The following is a 20342-nucleotide window of genomic DNA, read 5'->3' on the forward strand; positions in this document are numbered from 1 at the left end:
ACAGAATTTATTTTTTCTTATCCAGAACCTCAAAACTCACAAGAATTGTAAGGAAATGTTGTTTTGACTCGTGCCTTCTTCTTTATCATTAGGACATTATATTTCTTTAGGTAGGTCTCAATTTATATAGAAAACAACGCACATCATGCAATCAGGTATTTTGATTTTAAAATATAATATTAACAATATGGGAATAGCTACTTGTTTCCCCCTGAAAAAGACAATGGAGTTAGAAAAAGACAAAAAAGCACAGGGGGCGCCACTACTGGATCACATGACCATTACAGATGCCACCTGACAAGAGCTCTGATGAGATGGTGGAGCCCCCTATATCCACACATTGTAACTGCAGCTATTTGCTTCCCTGGTGCAACACAATCATTGACCTGATTTAATCACAAACATGCATACACAGTTTACTGTATAAAATATATTACTGTGAGGTATTTGCAAGTAATTTAGAGCTTTCAAAAACAAATACAATAATCTGCAGTAATAGACAGAAAAGGTCTACAAGACACTCCATAATAATGAACAGCCAGGCTAGAAAACTCATTGTTCAGAATAATTGTTTCAATGTTGTGTCAGCTGGAAAGCTGAGTCCATGGAGTATTTTCCTAATAATTAATTGTGGTTTCCAACCTATTTCTTCTATTACTTGTGGGCTGTTTTGTGAATGCCGAATGAATATCTACTGAATATGAAAACGACTACCAGGCAAATGTGTCCAGTGTCTTCAGCTGTTATGCAGCAGCTGCAAAAATGAGGAATATTATTGCTGAGATAGTGCGTACCCTTTTGTGAGCTGACTTTCACAGAAAACACAGGGAGAGAAGTGTCCGGTTGTTGTATAATACTACTGTACTGTTCTTTCTTCTTTCACTTCTCAATGAATCGATTGTTGTTGATTATGACCCGATATCCCATCAGGAAAGTGGTTGCTGATTGCACCTCGAATCCGCAAACTCATTTGGGAATAATATCCCTGTCTGCCTTTACAGGCTTTTCTTCAAACATTCAAAAGACCAGCAGAGCCCCTAGAGCTCAGCGTCCCGTCCCCCCTTCTCCCTTCCAGGAAGGTTCCTATATAACTACTCAGCCTTCTAGTCAGGTATTGGTGTAGTGTCAAGTCTGCCAGTGCACCAGAGATATGCTGCAGTTCGAACTGTCTGTATGACAGTGATGAGCTGTGTCAGTAATTGACTGACTGGCCACAAAACCTTATCTGAAGCCCTACAGGTCTCTGCAATGGAAAGTTTAGGGAATCATTTCATCACATGCAGGTAGTTGTCTTGCCATCACAATGAAAGTCCTACATACCGGTGCCTTGTCATGACACAGCAGACAGACTTTTTTTCTGAATAATGTCAACGCTCTCAAAAGACAATGGGAAATGAAATGTGGTGCGGTGGCCTGTTTTTACTGTGCTGTACACAATAAAAGTAGCTTTGAATTCCAATTACCTTTTTATTATATTTGCAATCATTATTATTATTATTTATTTCTCAGCAGACGCCCTTATCCAGGCTGACAATTGTTATAAGATATCACATTATCTTTACATACAATTACATTATTTTTAACATATTATTTTTACATACAATTACCCATTTATACAGTTGGGTTTTTACTGGAGCAATCTAGGTAAAGTACCTTGCTCAAGTGTCCCCCACCTGGGATTGAACCCATTGAACCCACGACCCTCCGGTAAAGAGTCCAGAGCCCTAACCACTACTCCACACTGCTGCCCTAATCATCCTGAGTAGGTCTCATTGCAATCACAGAAATACTTTATTTAAAGTTTAGGAGATGCTCTTTAGTTCTAGCTACCTGCCATAGAAGTATGTTACACAGACTAGATCAGCCAAAGTGTATATTAGTAAGCGCCCTCTTGTGGACAGTAGTGTATTGCCACTAGTTTCCAAAATGGCAGATCACTAGATGGCACTAGCCAGTCAGGAGAAAGGACCTAAAAAGTGTGTGTCAGGGCGGAAGCTCTGCCGGTGTAAATAGCTGTGTAAATGTAAGTTTGGCAGGGATGGGGTTAAATCTATCCCTGCCAACAATCGCAGATGTGGCCGTTCCCCAAGTAGGTAATTGGGGAATGGCCACGCGTATAAAGTGTTGCTCAGCCTGGCAGTAGTAAGTGTTTGGAATGGATCTGTGCCTTGTTGTTTAACTCTTTATTTTGGCCCTCGTGCCCTGGTGCAGAGGACAGAATCCATAACGGCAGTGCATCACACAACACTGCCAGTTACACTTAGAAAGTTAAAACATTTGCACAAACTAACTTTCAGTAAAAGTATAATCTCAAGTCAGTCTCAAAGGAAATAACAAAACAAATATACTGGGAATATTTTCTCAAATAAATAAAAAAAAATAGAAATGGAATGAAATTACTAAATCTAAAGCTGTCTGGTGGTGGTTTTGACTGATCCCTCATTTCTGTAAACAGAAGAAATAAAAATCCCTTAATATTCTCGCCATTGTATCCCCTTCTTGTTACAATTCCCTTTTCCTGACCGTGTAAGAGGCTGGAAATAAGGGATAAATTGAAGGGTTTTCATTTCCAGCAGTTAGAGAGAGAGAGAGCTGTTCTAAACCTGACACAGAAACGGCTCAGCTACTGGGAGTACGGTGCTGCAATCAGATACAGATGTCATTTTTTTTGGGGGGGGGGGGGGGGACACATAGGGAGGGACACGTGGGGGTGCATTTATCCCACATGAAATATTATCTCCAACATTCTGCAATATATAGAAGGGTGGGGGTATTCACTGACACGGGAGACAGAAGATGGTACTTGAAAACACTGTACAGGTGCCCAGTTTTATTTCTTTTCTTTTTTATTTATTTTAGACTGCAGAGGGCGCTGTTGTCTGTGGCCTGTATACCGGCAACGGTAATCAGGACCACAGAGTTACCAACACAGGTACACTCAGGTTCGTGCAGGCGCACTCACAGGTGTTCAGAAATAATAATGAAAACCAAAGGCGAAATGAAAAGGGGGAAAAAAACCACAGTAATAAAACTACAAAATAAAAGTGCTGCTTATGTAGTGCCCCCACTGCCGCTATGCTTGGGTCTCTGTCCTACGCTTCGCTGTGCACTATACACTGGGGTGGCCAAGGTCCCCCTCTCACTACACACGCCCCCTCGGGTACGTAACCATCTATTTTAATGATTAGTTTCTTTATTTAAGGCTGGCTGTCTTCCTCAGCTGTGCTTGCCTGTTTTTGTTCTCTCGCTCACACCACTGGCGTTCCTGCCTAGTGTTTGTTTACACTCGTCTCCTCAGCTAGTGTCACTGGGCATTTTACATACATAATGTACTGCATGCATTATATAGTGACATTTTACTTGGGTTTTTAAATAACAGATTTGAAGATTTGATACTGTTTATTATATTTACTAAGATATACAATCACTAACTTTAAGAGCTCAAAAGACTCTTTGTTGGGTATAAGTGTAAATTTAAAGCTTTCAGTGCACTTTATCAGACAGGCCCTGTTAACTGCCTAATTTGTTTATGTCGTCGCATGGACAGACAGTAGAAATGGAGGTGTTGCTATCCTAATATAAGATTTTAAGCTATTTTACTCACACAGCGAATGAAACACAGAAAAACATAATCAGCTGAGAAAGGGGTATGAATGGCACTAAAATGAATGTTTTTTTTTTTTTTTTTTTTTTTTAAAGCTAGCGGGTACACTCTTCACAATCAAGATCGGTGTTAACCCTACTTAGGGAACGTATGATAAATTTATGTTAACAGACTTTGATAACCACATTAAAATATACTGTATGTGGGCACTGAATTCGATTCACTACATTTTTCCAACCATTCTCCTAAATGAAAGCAATAGCTCGGGGGAAGGTTCTGCATAAGGTTTTTGCCTTCATAAATATTAATTCCGCATGCATGTTGCTGGTTCTACCTAATTCTGTGAACAGCTTCAGTGTCTGAAAGAAAACACAGATAGCAGGTAATGAAAATGTTTATTAGTGGGCCTGTATGTGCATGAACCCAGTCTAATCTTACACTCAATTGGGTTTATGCTTAAGGAAAAATAACAGTTATATGAAGTACAATGAGTGACAACTTTATAAGGGACTATAAGGCATACCACGAGGCAATGCTATGCCAAAGAACTGGACCAGGTGTCCAGTGAATGACATTACAGTATATAAGACCAAGAGTATATAAGACTTCTACACCGGTGCGACTTATACTCTAGTTTTTATGGTAAATTAAACCTTAAATGGTAAGTATTAAGAAATATTACACTATGCAGTGACTGCTGTAGATAGGGCATTTTGTTTCAAGTTATCCTAAAAAAGTGTATTTAAAAAAATAACTGCTATGAAAAAAGCATACAAAAAAGTCTAAGTCAAACAATGCACAATAGGGGCCAAAATACCCCTCTAATTTTTAATGTACCAGGCACATTAATCCCTATAGTAATATTCTCTGAAATCATCTCCATACTTTCCAGACCCTGGGTATTCATCTACAACATGCTACACTAGCCTTGGATTAGAACACATATCCCTGTTATATCATTTTCTTTTTTTTTTTTTACTTATTACTTATTCAACAGTAATATATTCTGTGCGCTTCTCTGTTATGTGTATGTCTAGATTAATTACCATGATCTATTCCAGAAAAAGATGAGTGTATTTCAGGCACAAACAGTATAAAAGTTGCATTTAAGCCGGCTTAAAAGTGCTACATACGGTTTGCGTCCACACTACGCAGCATTTAATACCGTACTCGAGAACCGGACTCGAGACCACCTCAGGAGGTAGTCTCGAGTCCGGTTCTAATTAGATCGCATCAGGTAGTGTGGTTTATCAGAAGTGTGGACGCTGTAATACCAAACTACATTTTTCTGTGTATCCTCCAATATCCCCAAATGCTTTGTGGTATGTTTGGTGAAATACTCAGAGCAGGCGCCTGAAGGACTTGTTACCAGTGCACACTCCGCACTAGGTATTCTTTTTTATGCTTAAAAAAATCTGTCAGTACATCTCTGTTAAACTAGTGGGGAAAATAACAAAAACACAACGTTAAATTAGGCGACTACAAAAATGAAATACAAATCACGTAATTTGTCAGCTCTATTTGAAATAAAATTAAGAGGACCAGAATTAGGCTCAGGCAAGATATGAAGGTAAAAACAAAGATTGTTTTGTAATGAACAGCTTTTTCCGAGTTTCATTATAAAAGAGAATCAGCTCAATTTGTTTAAAGGGACTTCACCTGATTAAAAATAAAACCTGAAAACTTCAAGCCCTACTTACTTGTTATATTTCTTTTTAGCAATATGCACCTCTGTTAATATGGGGCATAACACAATATTTTAAAATAAAATACAGTGCATGGTGGGATACTATCGTATTAATTTCCACGGTTCGTTGCGCTGCTGGGAATTGTAACTGAACTATTCTAATGGTGTGTGGACGAATTAAGCCTGACTAAACATGAAACGGTACTTCAGTGTGGACTCTTTGAGCTAGAACGGTTTCGAGTACGGTTCTCGAGATCGGTTATGTAGTGTGGGCAGGGCCATAATCTCTTCAAAAAATGTAGAAAAGGGACACTGTACAAAGAAAACACCTTATCATTTTGGGTTTTGTTTATTACAGTTAGGATTGCCAACTGGCCCCAGGACACTTTAAGACAGGCCAGGTTTTTTTTTTATTTTTTTTAACTCACCTCTCTCTAAACCACAAATGAATCAGCAAGTAAAGTTGTAGCAATTCCCATGCTACATAATGTGGGTGTAAGTCTCACCCACCTGTCCCTTTAATTAGGGTCAGTAGCCTGGCCAGGTCAAAACTTCATTTCCCATAGTTCCTTGCAACCACCCTCTGTTCATCCTCTCTCCCCATTGGCTCATTAGATTTCCACCCCTCCAATCTCAGAGCTCCTTAGTAGCCAGCAGTTGTATTAAAGCTGGCTAATCAGGCCTGAGGGAGACTCCCTTTCTCAGAGGAATCCATTTAACTACAGCATTTTCTCTACTTAAATTTCAGTGAATCCATTACCATCCTTAGATAATTCCAGTGCATCCGTTTATTTTCTTTTGTCGCTGCGCTTTGTCTAAACTGCTCTTTTTGTTTTCACTGTTACTTGTTTAAGTTTAGCTGTTTTTCTAGGTCTGTTTAGTGTTTGTTGTTTTATGTGTGACGGTCTCAATTTTTTCCTGATCCTCCTGATTTTTTTCAAACAACTGTTCACCATTCAACTCAACACTACTGGACAGTCTCAACAATTTCAACGTACTCAATGTTTTCAACCTTCTACAATCACCATCATTTTGGGACACTTTGCTGGACTGCCTTATTTGTGGGTGAGATCATTTCTTTTTCGTTTGGATTGTTTCTACTCTAATTTGATACTTTGTTTCCTGTATTTTTTTGTTATTTTGTTACTTTGTATGGATTTCAATTACCCTGCTATTACTGGACTTGTTGGGCCTACCTGTCATTCTCCCACCATCTTTTGTCTATCTGTGTGTGTTGTGTTTGTGAGTGTGGGTTTATTGGAGACCCTCCGGACACTACATTAATTTCTGTTTGGTGATACTGTTTAGCCTTCTGTTTGTCCCTACATATTTATCTGTACCATCTTATTTCTTACCTGTTACCTGCAATTATTTGAATTCCTTACTTATCATTATTCATTTCATTCATTTGTTCATTTTTTCATTTGTTGACATTATTGTTCACAATAATAAACTGATTGTTCTTGAAATTGACACTTCTGACGTCCCTGCTTTTGCTGTCTGTCACTCTTGCTGACTTATTTAGCTATAGGAATAGGGCCAGTAGTCTCTCCTTAGGGAGGACAGTGCAACTGCTTCTCAGTTGTGCAGAGTGATCGTTACAAAGTGAGTGTGAATTGCGTGAGCTTCTTCAATAAAGGTGTTGACTTGTTTAATTGAGGTGGTGATTCTATTGGGAGAGGATCATAACAACATGTACTAAACTTGTATTACTTGAAATGTTATATGGTAAACAATATCTATCAAAATAGTGCAAATCCATAGTTATAGAGAATTTTGCAGTCATCCACACTCTTTTTTTGTTCATCCTTGTGGTTAAGGTTCTATTTATTTAATATGTCTTCCTGCTTCACACAGTACAGCAAATCAGCAGTCTGATTGATGGAAACGATCCTCACAGGAAGTAATTCACGTCCCCGGACAGGTGTGTGCTTTTAGTAACTAGTAAGAAAAACAATTACATTCGTTTAGTGACAGTTCATGCAATTCACACTCACTTTACATGTTCAATAAAATCCATTAATTTGCAGTAGAGAGGGGAGTTGAAAAACCTGACCTGTCTGAAAGTGTCCTAGAATTATGTGGCCAGTTGGCAAGCCTAATTACAGTCCTCAAACAGAAAATACTAAGATCACAACAAAACTAAACTTTGATCTCTATACTTAACATTACCTTGCAAGTTGGGCCAGTGTTTGGAAAACGTGACACACACCTGTATCTGTATCGCCAGATCTGAAGAAGCACTTTATTGATTCTGTTTTTTTTTTTGTTTATGTTAATCCCTACTGTCCCACACATCACTTGCCATTTTAGAAACTTACAAGCAAATTCTGGCAAAGGAAATCTGTGCAAGGCAAAACGCGCTGTGATAATTATTAAAAAATATTTATCAACTATGTAATTCGTTAAATGGATTTTTGCCTTCAACTTGTGCAGAAATGTTGGTTCCAATATTCAGATAGTTTCTCCGCACTTAAGAAAATAATACCCCTGTTTTCACGTTGCACTGTTAAAGTCTCCTTTCGTTGATCAACCAATGAGCATTGTCACAAAGCGAAATGGGTGGAGAGTTGTGACGCATGCCAAAATGAAATCTGATCAGAATGAAAGCTCGGCCAATCAACATACAATGCTTATACTGACGTTAAAGGTGGCTAATAGCAGCTAACAGAAACAGAAGCAGTATGAGGAAACAAAATGCAAGCAGCATGAACTGTGCTGAATGAAAGTGAATTTAAGAAACGTTGTGCTAGTGGACTGTGTGAGTGGATGAATGCATCCATGTTTGATGAAGCAGATGAAATAAGTCCTGGTACCCAGTACCGGCATTAAAATAAGTCCCGGTACGGCATACCAGCGAGTACCGGCAGAATTTCACTCCTGGTTCAAGCTGATTTGACAATGCCATGATTCAAAACAAAGATCCCCTAGTGTAATAGTATGAGTCCTTAGTGGAATGGTATTGCATTGGTAACATTTTCATAATTTAAAACACTAATGATATCACATTGTAACGATCACTCTGCACAACTGAGAAGCAGTTGCACTGTCCTCCCTAAGGAGAGACTACTGGCCCTATTCCTATAGCTAAATAAGTCAGCAAGAGTGACAGACAGCAAAAGCAGGGACGTCAGAAGTGTCAATTTCAAGAACAATCAGTTTATTATTGTGAACAATAATGTCAACAAATGAAAAAATGAACAAATGAATGAAATGAATAATGATAAGTAAGGAATTCAAATAATTGCAGGTAACAGGTAAGAAATAAGATGGTACAGATAAATATGTAGGGACAAACAGAAGGCTAAACAGTATCACCAAACAGAAATTAATGTAGTGTCCGGAGGGTCTCCAATAAACCCACACTCACAAACACAACACACACAGATAGACAAAAGATGGTGGGAGAATGACAGGTAGGCCCAACAAGTCCAGTAATAGCAGGGTAATTGAAATCCATACAAAGTAACAAAATAACAAAAAAATACAGGAAACAAAGTATCAAATTAGAGTAGAAACAATCCAAACGAAAAAGAAATGATCTCACCCACAAATAAGGCAGTCCAGCAAAGTGTCCCAAAATGATGGTGATTGTAGAAGGTTGAAAACATTGAGTACGTTGAAATTGTTGAGACTGTCCAGTAGTGTTGAGTTGAATGGTGAACAGTTGTTTGAAAAAAATCAGGAGGATCAGGAAAAAATTGAGACCGTCACACATAAAACAACAAACACTAAACAGACCTAGAAAAACAGCTAAACTTAAACAAGTAACAGTGAAAACAAAAAGAGCAGTTTAGACAAAGCGCAGCGACAAAAGAAAATAAACGGATGCACTGGAATTATCTAAGGATGGTAATGGATTCACTGAAATTTAAGTAGAGAAAATGCTGTAGTTAAATGGATTCCTCTGAGAAAGGGAGTCTCCCTCAGGCCTGATTAGCCAGCTTTAATACAACTGCTGGCTACTAAGGAGCTCTGAGATTGGAGGGGTGGAAATCTAATGAGCCAATGGGGAGAGAGGATGAACAGAGGGTGGTTGCAAGGAACTATGGGAAATGAAGTTTTGACCTGGCCAGGCTACTGACCCTAATTAAAGGGACAGGTGGGTGAGACTTACACCCACATTATGTAGCATGGGAATTGCTACATATTCCCCCCCCCCCCCACACTGGAGGTGCAAGGGACGAACGCCATAGTAGCGTTTTAAATTAACAATATTGACAGTATCCTCTTTGAAATAATCTGGCTCCCCCCACTTGACTTTGTAGTTGTTGGGTCCAAGTCTCTTGGTTACAAGAGCTGGCCCAAACCATTTAGGGGCAAGTTTTGCGGAAAACTTTCCGGAGGCATCAGATAAGGGGTGAGATCTTATCCAGACTAACTCACCTTCTTCATACTGACAGTGTGCTCTCCGGGCATTGTAATTCCGAGCTTGCCGTTTCTGAGCTTTGGCAACGTGATCCCTCACCTCTTCGGCAATCTGCTGCTGGCGATCTAGCAGTTGGTAGGGATCGGTGGATGGAGCAGGAGCAACAGCGATTAATCGGTCCAATGGGCCTCTGATGGTCCTTCCGAGCGCTAGTACTGCAGGAGAGAAGCCTGTGGTTTCATGTTTGGCGGTGTTGAGGGCGAAACGAAACTCAGGTAGCCACTGATCCCACAGCTGATGGTTTTTCCCGACGAAAGATGCAACCATGGTCTTTAAGGTGCGGTTCACGCGTTCTGTCAGGTTGGTCTGTGGGTGGTAGCTGGTGGTGAGTTTTTGTACTACTCCCCAGGTCTTGCACACCTCTGCGAGTAGCTGGCTCGTGAACTGAGGTCCACGGTCTGAAAGAATGTGTTGCGGTGTTCCCCATCGAGTGAATATTTCCTGCGTCAAAATGTTCACAATTTTGGTGGTCTTACTGTCCCGCAATGGAAACAGCTCAACCCACTTTGTGAAGTAATCAACAATGACCAGGATGTAAGTGTTACCTTTTTTACTTCTTGGGAAAGGTCCCATTAGGTCCAGACCCAGCATCTCTCCTGGCTCCTTCACAGTAGTGGACTGGAGTTGACCTGCAGGTTTGGTGTTGGACGGTTTGTACTTCTGGCAGGTTTGACACTCCTTTATGTGGTGCCATGTATCTTTACGGATGGAGGGCCACCATGCAACCTCCAGCATACGCAACAGGGTCTTCATCCTGCCCAGGTGACCTCCCAAAGGGTTGTCATGGTAGTGGTGGAGGAAGGAATCCGTCAGCTGTTCCGGAATTACCAGCTGGTATCGGAATCCTTGTTTAGGAATGGGCACCCGGCGATACACAAGTCCCTGCTGTTGGATGAAGGAGATGCGGTTATCATTGGCAGTATTGGAAGCAATGTCATTGATGATGTCAGAGATAGCTGGGTCTTTGGACTGAGCGGCCGCAATCTGGTCCATGGTGGTGGGAAGATCCATGCTACTCGCAGGGGCATTGCTAGCACACACTGACGCAGAAGGAGTTGAAGGTGGTACAAGTGGAGCTCTGGAGAGTGCATCAGGTACAAGATTCAGACTACCTTTCCTGTAAATAACGGTAAAAGTGAATTGTTGTAGGCGAAGAGTCCAGAGGGTCAGTCTGGAAGAGGTTTTTGGGTTATTGAATGCCCAGGAGAGTGCAGCGTGGTCAGTGACAACCTCAAACTCCATCCCCTCCAGATAATGCCGCCATTTTTCTACTGCCCACACGACAGCGAGACACTCCTTTTCAGATGTGGAGTAGTTTTTTTCGGCAGAGTTCAGTAATTTGGAGGCGTAGGCTATTACCTTCTCATCATCTCCTTCTAGCTGAGTCAGAACTGCTCCTAGTCCTACATCGCTGGCATCAGTAAAGACTCGGAACGTCTTGTTGATGTCCGGGTGAGCGAGGACTGGAGGACTGATCAAAGCTTCTTGGAGGAGTTTGAAACTCTTCTGGCACTCTCCTGTCCATTTCCAGGGGACATCTTTCTTTTTCAAGTTGTTAAGTGGGGCAGCAATATCCGCAAACCTGGGGATGTACTTGTGGTACCACCCTGCCAAACCTAGGAACCGTTGAACCTCCTTCAAGTTGGTAGGAATGGGATATTCCTGGATGGCTTGGAGCTTGTGGGGATCAGCAGCTACACCCTCACCTGAAACCACATGACCAAGGAAATGGAGAGTGTGTTTAAAGAAGTGGCATTTTTTGAGATTGAGTGTAAGACGGGCCAGATGAAGTTTGTGGAAGACAGCTTCGAGGTCTTGAAGATGCTGTGCGGAGTTTGGTGAATAGACAATGATGTCATCTATGTAGACGAAACAGATCTTCCCTCGGAGGTCTCCTAACACTCTCTCCATCAGCCGTTGAAAAGTGGCTGCAGCATTTTTTAACCCAAATGGCATTACATTAAATTGATAAAAACCAAAGGGTGTAGTAAACGCAGTCTTCGCTCTACTTGCTGAGTCCATCGCCACTTGCCAGTAACCCGAGCGTAGATCAAGGGAACTGAATACCGCAGCACCACTCAGGGACTCCAGGATGTCATGAATGAGGGGCATGGGATATGCATCAAAGACAGTCTTTGCATTCAGCTTTCTGTAGTCCACACAGAACCTGTAACCACCATCTTTCTTCTCTGTGAGCACCACTGGAGAGGACCATGGGGAGTTAGATGGTTCTATAACTCCGTCCAGAAGCATGTCTTGGACGTGTTCCTTGATTAAAGCCTTCTTCAGTGGAGACGCTCTATACAGTCGACCCCGAACAGGGACTTCGTCCTCAGTGGAGATGGAGTGACGGGTGACGGTGGTCATTCCCAACTGATCAGTGCAGACTGAAGACCACTTTTGCTGGAGGTTCTGGAGTTGTTGCTCGACAGGAGATGGTTCAGCTGAAGTGATGGTCATGGTCACCTTCGCCGGTTGGCATGGCTTTGGATCCGAGGTGGTAGGTGGCTGGCAAGATGTATGGAAGTAGAGGCTGACACTCGATAAGGACCTGTCCCAGGAAGCTTCCCCCTCATACCGTGGCAAAAAAGGATGGTAGGAGAAATCCTTCTGGTGTTTGACACCATACTGCCTATTGACAATGTCAATCTGGGTATGAGTTTTCTCCAGGAAATCCAAGCCTAGAACCAGGGGAAACGTCAGGTGATGATCCTGTAGGATATATGTGCCTAGAAACCAGATCTCTCCGTGGAGAAGGTAAGTGAGGCGAACTTGACCTTTGGCCTGGTGTGACTGTCCATCCGCCAGCATGAAATACTGGTCCTGTGCAGACTCCAGCTCTTCCCCTGGATGAGCGATCTTCCTCCAGAGACTCTCTCTCATTAGAGTGAAGGTGCTCCCAGTGTCCAGGACTGCAGGCCCTTGGAGCCCTCGAACGCCCACATCCACGATCAGCAGAGTCAGGCTTGCAGCAGGAACTATATTTTTCTTCTTCTGGCTTCTCACCATGCTGACTTCTGCCGGCTTCTTCATAGCTCCTTTATGGCTCCTATTGTCCTGAACGGCTTTGCTGGATTTTGCCTTGACCCAGTATTCCCACTGAGCAGCGTTGTCTCTCTCCACCTGGGTCCCGATGCGCACCAGTTCTGCCACTGTCTTCACTGTTCCCCTAAGACAGCTTGCCAGTTTGGGATTACAGCTGTTGAGAATGCGACAAACCAACTCAGTCTCCTCCAAGTCTGGCTTCCAGCGCAGACATAGGGCACGGTAGTCATAGGCGAAGTCAAGGATTCGCTCGTCAGGCAGCTGGACTCTGGAGCGGAGTCGGTCTTCCACTTCGGTCTGGAAGTCAGACGGCAGAAAGGCTTGACGGAAGACAGTCTTGAACTGTTCCCAGGAGTGGATTCCCTTGCGCTCTGCAACCCACCAGCTCTTTGCTGAGCCTTTCAGCACACTGGACATGGTTGCCATGATCTCATAGGGTGTCATGGGTCGTAGCGCTAGGAATTCATCACATTTGTCCAGGAAGTCAATGGCATCGCTGCTGGCCTCCCCGCCAAACTCTGGGAAGTTGATTTTAATGGGCAGCTTTGCTTGGGAAAGACTTCCTTCAGTTCTGGAGCCATGGTAATCAGCAGACCCACCATCAAAGGAGAATGGTTGTGGTGCAGACCGCTTTCTAGAGGAGAGAGACGGCAAAGAAAGTGGTAGACGAGGGGTGCTGGTCTTTTTGAAGAGTTTCTTCAGCTCTTCTCCCCACAGCACATCGCGGCGTTTCAGGCACTTCACCACTTCCAGATCCATTTCGTCAAGGGCCTCTTGCCTTCGATTCTCCATATCTGCGAAGCGTCCTTCGATGTAACCTCGCAGGACCTGTTCACGATTAATGCTGCTCCCCTGTAACTCAGACAGCTGTGTTTCCAGTTGCTCAACACGGTCAGTGAGATGGGAACAGTGCTCAGTCAATTGCCCTATCGCAACACTGTCAGTAAGGTTCCCTTCATAATCATCATCGCCTCCAGAAAGATCTGCCCCTTCCTGTGTATTGTACAGGTCACTAATGCGGGTGGTTCTCTCTGTGATAGGCTCTCTGATAGTCACATGGGGTCTATCTCCAATCTCAGAGAAATTTAGCGAAGTCAAGGTCTGATCTTCCATTTCTGACATTAAGTTCCCAACAATTTAAACTGATAAATTTAGATTTGAATTTAATGACACAAAGGGTCCCCGTACGGGCCACCAATTCTGTAACGATCACTCTGCACAACTGAGAAGCAGTTGCACTGTCCTCCCTAAGGAGAGACTACTGGCCCTATTCCTATAGCTAAATAAGTCAGCAAGAGTGACAGACAGCAAAAGCAGGGACGTCAGAAGTGTCAATTTCAAGAACAATCAGTTTATTATTGTGAACAATAATGTCAACAAATGAAAAAATGAACAAATGAATGAAATGAATAATGATAAGTAAGGAATTCAAATAATTGCAGGTAACAGGTAAGAAATAAGATGGTACAGATAAATATGTAGGGACAAACAGAAGGCTAAACAGTATCACCAAACAGAAATTAATGTAGTGTCCGGAGGGTCTCCAATAAACCCACACTCACAAACACAACACACACAGATAGACAAAAGATGGTGGGAGAATGACAGGTAGGCCCAACAAGTCCAGTAATAGCAGGGTAATTGAAATCCATACAAAGTAACAAAATAACAAAAAAATACAGGAAACAAAGTATCAAATTAGAGTAGAAACAATCCAAACGAAAAAGAAATGATCTCACCCACAAATAAGGCAGTCCAGCAAAGTGTCCCAAAATGATGGTGATTGTAGAAGGTTGAAAACATTGAGTACGTTGAAATTGTTGAGACTGTCCAGTAGTGTTGAGTTGAATGGTGAACAGTTGTTTGAAAAAAATCAGGAGGATCAGGAAAAAATTGAGACCGTCACACATAAAACAACAAACACTAAACAGACCTAGAAAAACAGCTAAACTTAAACAAGTAACAGTGAAAACAAAAAGAGCAGTTTAGACAAAGCGCAGCGACAAAAGAAAATAAACGGATGCACTGGAATTATCTAAGGATGGTAATGGATTCACTGAAATTTAAGTAGAGAAAATGCTGTAGTTAAATGGATTCCTCTGAGAAAGGGAGTCTCCCTCAGGCCTGATTAGCCAGCTTTAATACAACTGCTGGCTACTAAGGAGCTCTGAGAGTGGAGGGGTGGAAATCTAATGAGCCAATGGGGAGAGAGGATGAACAGAGGGTGGTTGCAAGGAACTATGGGAAATGAAGTTTTGACCTGGCCAGGCTACTGACCCTAATTAAAGGGACAGGTGGGTGAGACTTACACCCACATTATGTAGCATGGGAATTGCTACAACATTATACACTGGTAATCCATTGCAGTAACCATGATATCATATCAAGACAAATATGTAATACCTGGACCACTGTGCAATAGTATATATACTATTATATTAATGTGTAGAATAAATATTTGATGTGATACATCCGTCTTAAATGTATTTGTCAGATAGTCTGTAATGATTGTTATTTAACTATATATTATAAAAGATATAGTATAGAGCTCTGTGTACGATTCTCACCAGTAAGCCCACTCATGGCAAGCTATTTGTGGGTATCCGCTGTGACGTCTCATGGAGTGAATGTAAGTTTTATCGTACATCACCTGATAAGATATTCTATATATAATGGTACCCCAGTTGTAATTTTTATATTTTTCTTTAACAGCTGGTTTCAGAGACCCCAATTAGCACTAACCGTGGACTATCCAATGCTACATTAGGTAAGGTACAGTCGTCCTAGATTAGTTCTAATCAGGATCTGTGAAACCAGCAGTAAGGGTTCTGTCAATGTTATTGTATAATGTTTGTGCTTTATCTTACTGCTACTAGTAGCATTGGTTATACATCAAAAATATTTGAAAATCAATGTTTTGTCAGTACAAGTGGTTTACAATTCCTGCAACCTTCTCACTCTAACCACATTGTGACTCAGACCACTATAGGTCAGACAGCAGTATTATTCACTAATGTTTCAATTGGATTGAATGGGATCCTTAACCTCAATGGAAAGTGAGTAACTCTCATTGTCAAAAGCAATAAAGTCTTTACTTCTTCAGTGAGTATTGTTATTGATGTGTGAATAATTCACCCTACTCATGCAAATCGGCCATACAGAGCTGCAAATAGTTTACTACAGGATACTATCGTTTAATGAAGCTGCTGTTCGAGATACTAAATCGATACAAAATCGTTTTACCGTGTCTTTGACCACAGACAACTGCAGTGTGCATTTTGTAGTAGTAAAATAAGTGATCTCTCTTATACTATTGCTATATTTGCTAGACATGTGAACAGATGGACATTGTTAAAAGAGTTTTTACCTATTTTTGTTTTGTTTGCCTTGCACAGCCTAGACCTCACCCCGGTTTCCCTACCCTCTGACCAAGAGAACTAAAACAACGGTATAATAAAACTCAAGGCCTTCTCTAACATTGCTCCATAGCAACCACCTTTGCACCAGTAGACAACATCCAGCTTATCATGAAACATCCTTCAAGTAAATTACAAATGCATTGACTGTTGATTGTAGATATTCAAACCCTCCCCTTAAGAAGGAGCAATTTAAGAGTTCAAGTACTTCTCTTTTAAGAGCATGAAGATCTTTAGTTGTGAATGAGCCACTTAAATCATAAGCGGGTTGGAGATTAATCAGCGATGGCTCCGGCTCTTAACCGGGTGCCTCTGAAAGCTGTAATTTCTAACCCATTGCCTCTTTCACATCGAACCTCTTACAAGTGTCAAAGCAGCAGGGGAATGTTTCATTTACTTTGAAAGGACAATCCTTTTTCACCCTTAAGCACCATTTCACTGTTTTTTTCTCTCTCTCCTGGTGTAAAAATTACCTGAAGAGATTTACAGGTCAGAGAGTAAATTAAAGTGGCACAGAGATGGCCCGGGAAGGCACACGGCTTAGATAGATTTATTTATATGGGAGACACAGTATATTGAAGGCCTGGTCAAGCCCTGGTAGAATGGCCTATAAACCAAGTTCAGAGTGACGCTAATAAACCTTTATTTAATACCAGTGTTGGACCTGCTTAGCCAGCACGAGCGTCGAAAGATTTACTGTCGAGGAACATCTGCTATTATACACCAGTCAAATCCTGCCGCTCTTCAGCATAAGTTTTGTTGCAAAAGGGAAGCTAGGTTAAGAGAGGCAGGTTATGCCAGATGCCTGTCACAAAAGCCCTTTTTTTCCATTGGCAAAAGCCCAAACCAATTTTATACAGCCAAGGCTTTGTCGTAGGACTATCCTGAATAGATGTTCCAGTAAATCCTTATTTGCCTCGCTACCTCAGGGATGTGATAACCATTGGGACATTGACCACTTTCTGTCTGGAATGCCATTTTATCCTAACAACATGGGTGCAAATGATATACTGTAACTTTCTAATTGTTGCATGAACTTCCCCATGGTCTGCCTGAAAACCAGTACTTTATAAGCATGTGCTATATACTCTCTTGGTGCAAGGAAGGTCTAGTTACAGAAGATGGTCTGGGTATACTAGTGTAGTCTTTCTGTTGTGTATGGCTTCCTGGAAGTTTTTGGTATATATCCATGGCATTGCTGAGACCAGGTTGGTTTTGATATTTTCCTAGGGAAATCCTTATGGCAAGTGGCCTTCCATTTTCACTTTTCTTATTAAAGCGAGCCAATGGGATGACAATCTTTTGATACAGTACCTTCCGTAGGATTACGAAACAAACAATAACTGGAATAAAGATAATCTTGGTTGGCGTTTTATACAGCTAACATTAATTGCAATGTTTAAAAGGTACTATAAGGATAGTAGGACTATAATTATAATTTATCATTAAGGTTTATTTGATTAATTGTATTATTATTTATTTGATTTATTTCAGAATATACAAATATTTAATGTTGTACCAGTCTTGCAGAAACTAATCTTTGAAAACAATATTTTTATATAATTGAAGAAAGGGATGGTGATCTATTCTCTGACTGAAAAACTCACATATAATGAAGAGAAACCACACACACTAACCTTGTTCAGCCCATATGGCATTTTCTATTAGAGGCTGTCAATGGGCAGCCATGGTTAACAACGCTGACAAGTCCCTGATGGCCGTGGTCACGCGCCATGCATTATCATTTGGGAGACACAGAGCGATGGATAGACTGTGGTCATTAGGGAAAGGTATTACTGCCTCACAAGTTTCAGTAAAAAACCAGTCCAGTTAACATGGATCGCTGTCTTTCTGCTGAAACTAACACTGACATTACAAAGCAGAAATCAGCTTAGCTTAGCTGAAGATAGGAGCAGTTCCCTGGCTTTGAGTTTCTTGCTGATTAACTATTATTATTAAATGGATAATTAAATAGCTAGAAAACAAAAGTATAATTTATACCACATTAAAATAAAATCTCTCAGGAGTAAAATAAACCTGGCTGCACCGTATCAAATGACCTATTAAAGAAACACTGTACAGTAGAATATTGTTACAGTCGCCACCGCTTAGAATGGGCGCGTTTGTGTTAATGTGATTCACCCGTAGTAAGCGATGGATGGTATAAACTCCCACACAATAACCTGACATTCAAAATGTCCCCCAATCACCAGTACAGTTATCAAAACAAACTCTTTATTAAGACACTCATTACACTAATACAAAAGATGTATTAAAACCTGTGAATGTAACAAAAAGTGCAAAAAAGCAATGCAAGTGCAGAAATATACAGTACAGGTAGGCTACATTACTGCAAATTGTTTCCAGCGAAGAACACTGTGATACGCATCTAGACAAGCTTTTTTTGCCAGTATGCACGGCAAACTCAGCGTTTTCTAAAAAAATCCCAATTCGGCTCTATATCCGGATGCTGCTCCATAGCACGCCGCAGTGTTACAAGTGCAGCACGCATGCCTACGTCATCGGTGTCTGTTTCATGCAGAGCGTCCTGGTCACTAAGGTGACACAGCTGAGAATTCTTCCTCTGACATCCCCTCTGGTCAAGAGTTTCAGTTGTATTTTCGTCAGCACTCTCCTCCTCAACTACAGAAACCCCAGCTTTTTCGAAGCAACGTTACATTGTTTACTGACTCACCGAGTTCCAAGCATGCTTAAGCAAGCGCACAGTATCTAACAGAGACATTTTATTTACAAACTGAATTTTCGTGCTGATGCGAATCGCTTTTCTCTTTCTAGCCATGCTTGCTGTTGCAGTCATTGCTGCTTTTTCAAGCTGTAAACCTGACACTGCGTACTGCGTAATAGCCAAGGTACAGTACAGGGGTAATCTCTCAGTAACAATGTGCAAATAGTTGCTTGATCGATCTGTTAAGCTTTTACTACAGTAAAGAGCTGCCTTTTGTGTTGAAATCTATGTGAATGGCAAGGTAACAAGGTGAAAACAGCTGATTGGTGGATTAGGGCAGCAGGGTGAAGTAGTGGTTAGAGCTCTTGACTGGAGGGTCGTGGGTTCAATCCCAGGTAGGGGACACTGATGCTGTACCCTTGAGCAAGGTACTTTACCTAGATTGCTCCAGTAAAAACCCAACTGTATAAATGGATAATTGTATGTAAAAATAATGTGATATCTTGTAACAATTGTAAGTCGCCATGGATAAGGGTGTCTGCTAAGAAATAAATAATACTGATAATAAATTAGTAAGAACGATTACTACAGTAATAAGCAGTGCATTTGTTATTTAAATCTATGTGAATAGCACATAACGATCCAAACAGCTGAGTTTGCATGAAATATATGGCGTGCTTAACACGGTATAAACAATGCCTTTGTTATTGAAATCAATGGGAATGGCAAACGGCAAACGCTATTTTTCTGATATAAACAGCTGCCCGAAATAACCCTGTACGCTGGTGTTGGGTACTGTATTTATTTCAGTCCTCATTCATGCATTTGTTTCCTTTGCATCTTTTTGATAGTCATTTATAAATTATGTTATGGGAACAGATACAGTACACTACCTATAACACTAAATATGTTTCATTAATCACAACAAATACGAATTTACAGCAGTGGGGGAATGTCAGACATTATTGCAACAACCACCTCTTTGTGTTTACCCCTAGAAATAAGTGGTTGATGCAATCCAGGTGGAAAAACTCTCCAAAAAAACACCTGTGGCTTATCCCAGCAAAGTACAGGGTGATGAAATGAATCCCACAATGAAATCCACCCGTATGTTTAGGCTAATGCTTTCATCATTTTCATTGTGTAGTTTCTTATAGTTTTACATCAAAATCTGTTTTATTCTAATCAGAAAATGTTGCATATGTGTTGCAGAAATGAGGGAACTACAACATAAAGGATTGGAAAACATAAAAAAAACACATACAATACAAGTCTAGAAAAGTTATTTTGAGATAATTACAATCGGCCAGATTTTCCACTGTTGGCAAATTGACCATGTAATACATTTACTACGGAGGGGTCAAATTGCCTGTGATTTGCCCATAAGGGAAACATAAACCTGTATGTGTATGGCTGCTGAGTTTCTTTTCTTTTTCACAAGCTGGATGTGCGAATGAAAAGTTCTCTCCAATCTA

The 20342-nt window shown here is 41.0% G+C and overlaps 1 protein-coding gene across 1 annotated transcript in view; it reads right to left on the bottom strand.

Moving 5' to 3' along the window:
• Positions 1 to 20342, bottom strand: part of LOC117397927 (netrin receptor UNC5D-like) — a 311830-nt gene that overhangs the window by 119750 nt on the left and 171738 nt on the right. The gene's annotated exons all lie outside the window — the stretch shown is intronic.

This window comes from Acipenser ruthenus, chromosome 46, assembly GCF_902713425.1.
Source record: "Acipenser ruthenus chromosome 46, fAciRut3.2 maternal haplotype, whole genome shotgun sequence".
NCBI lineage: Eukaryota > Metazoa > Chordata > Actinopteri > Acipenseriformes > Acipenseridae > Acipenser > Acipenser ruthenus.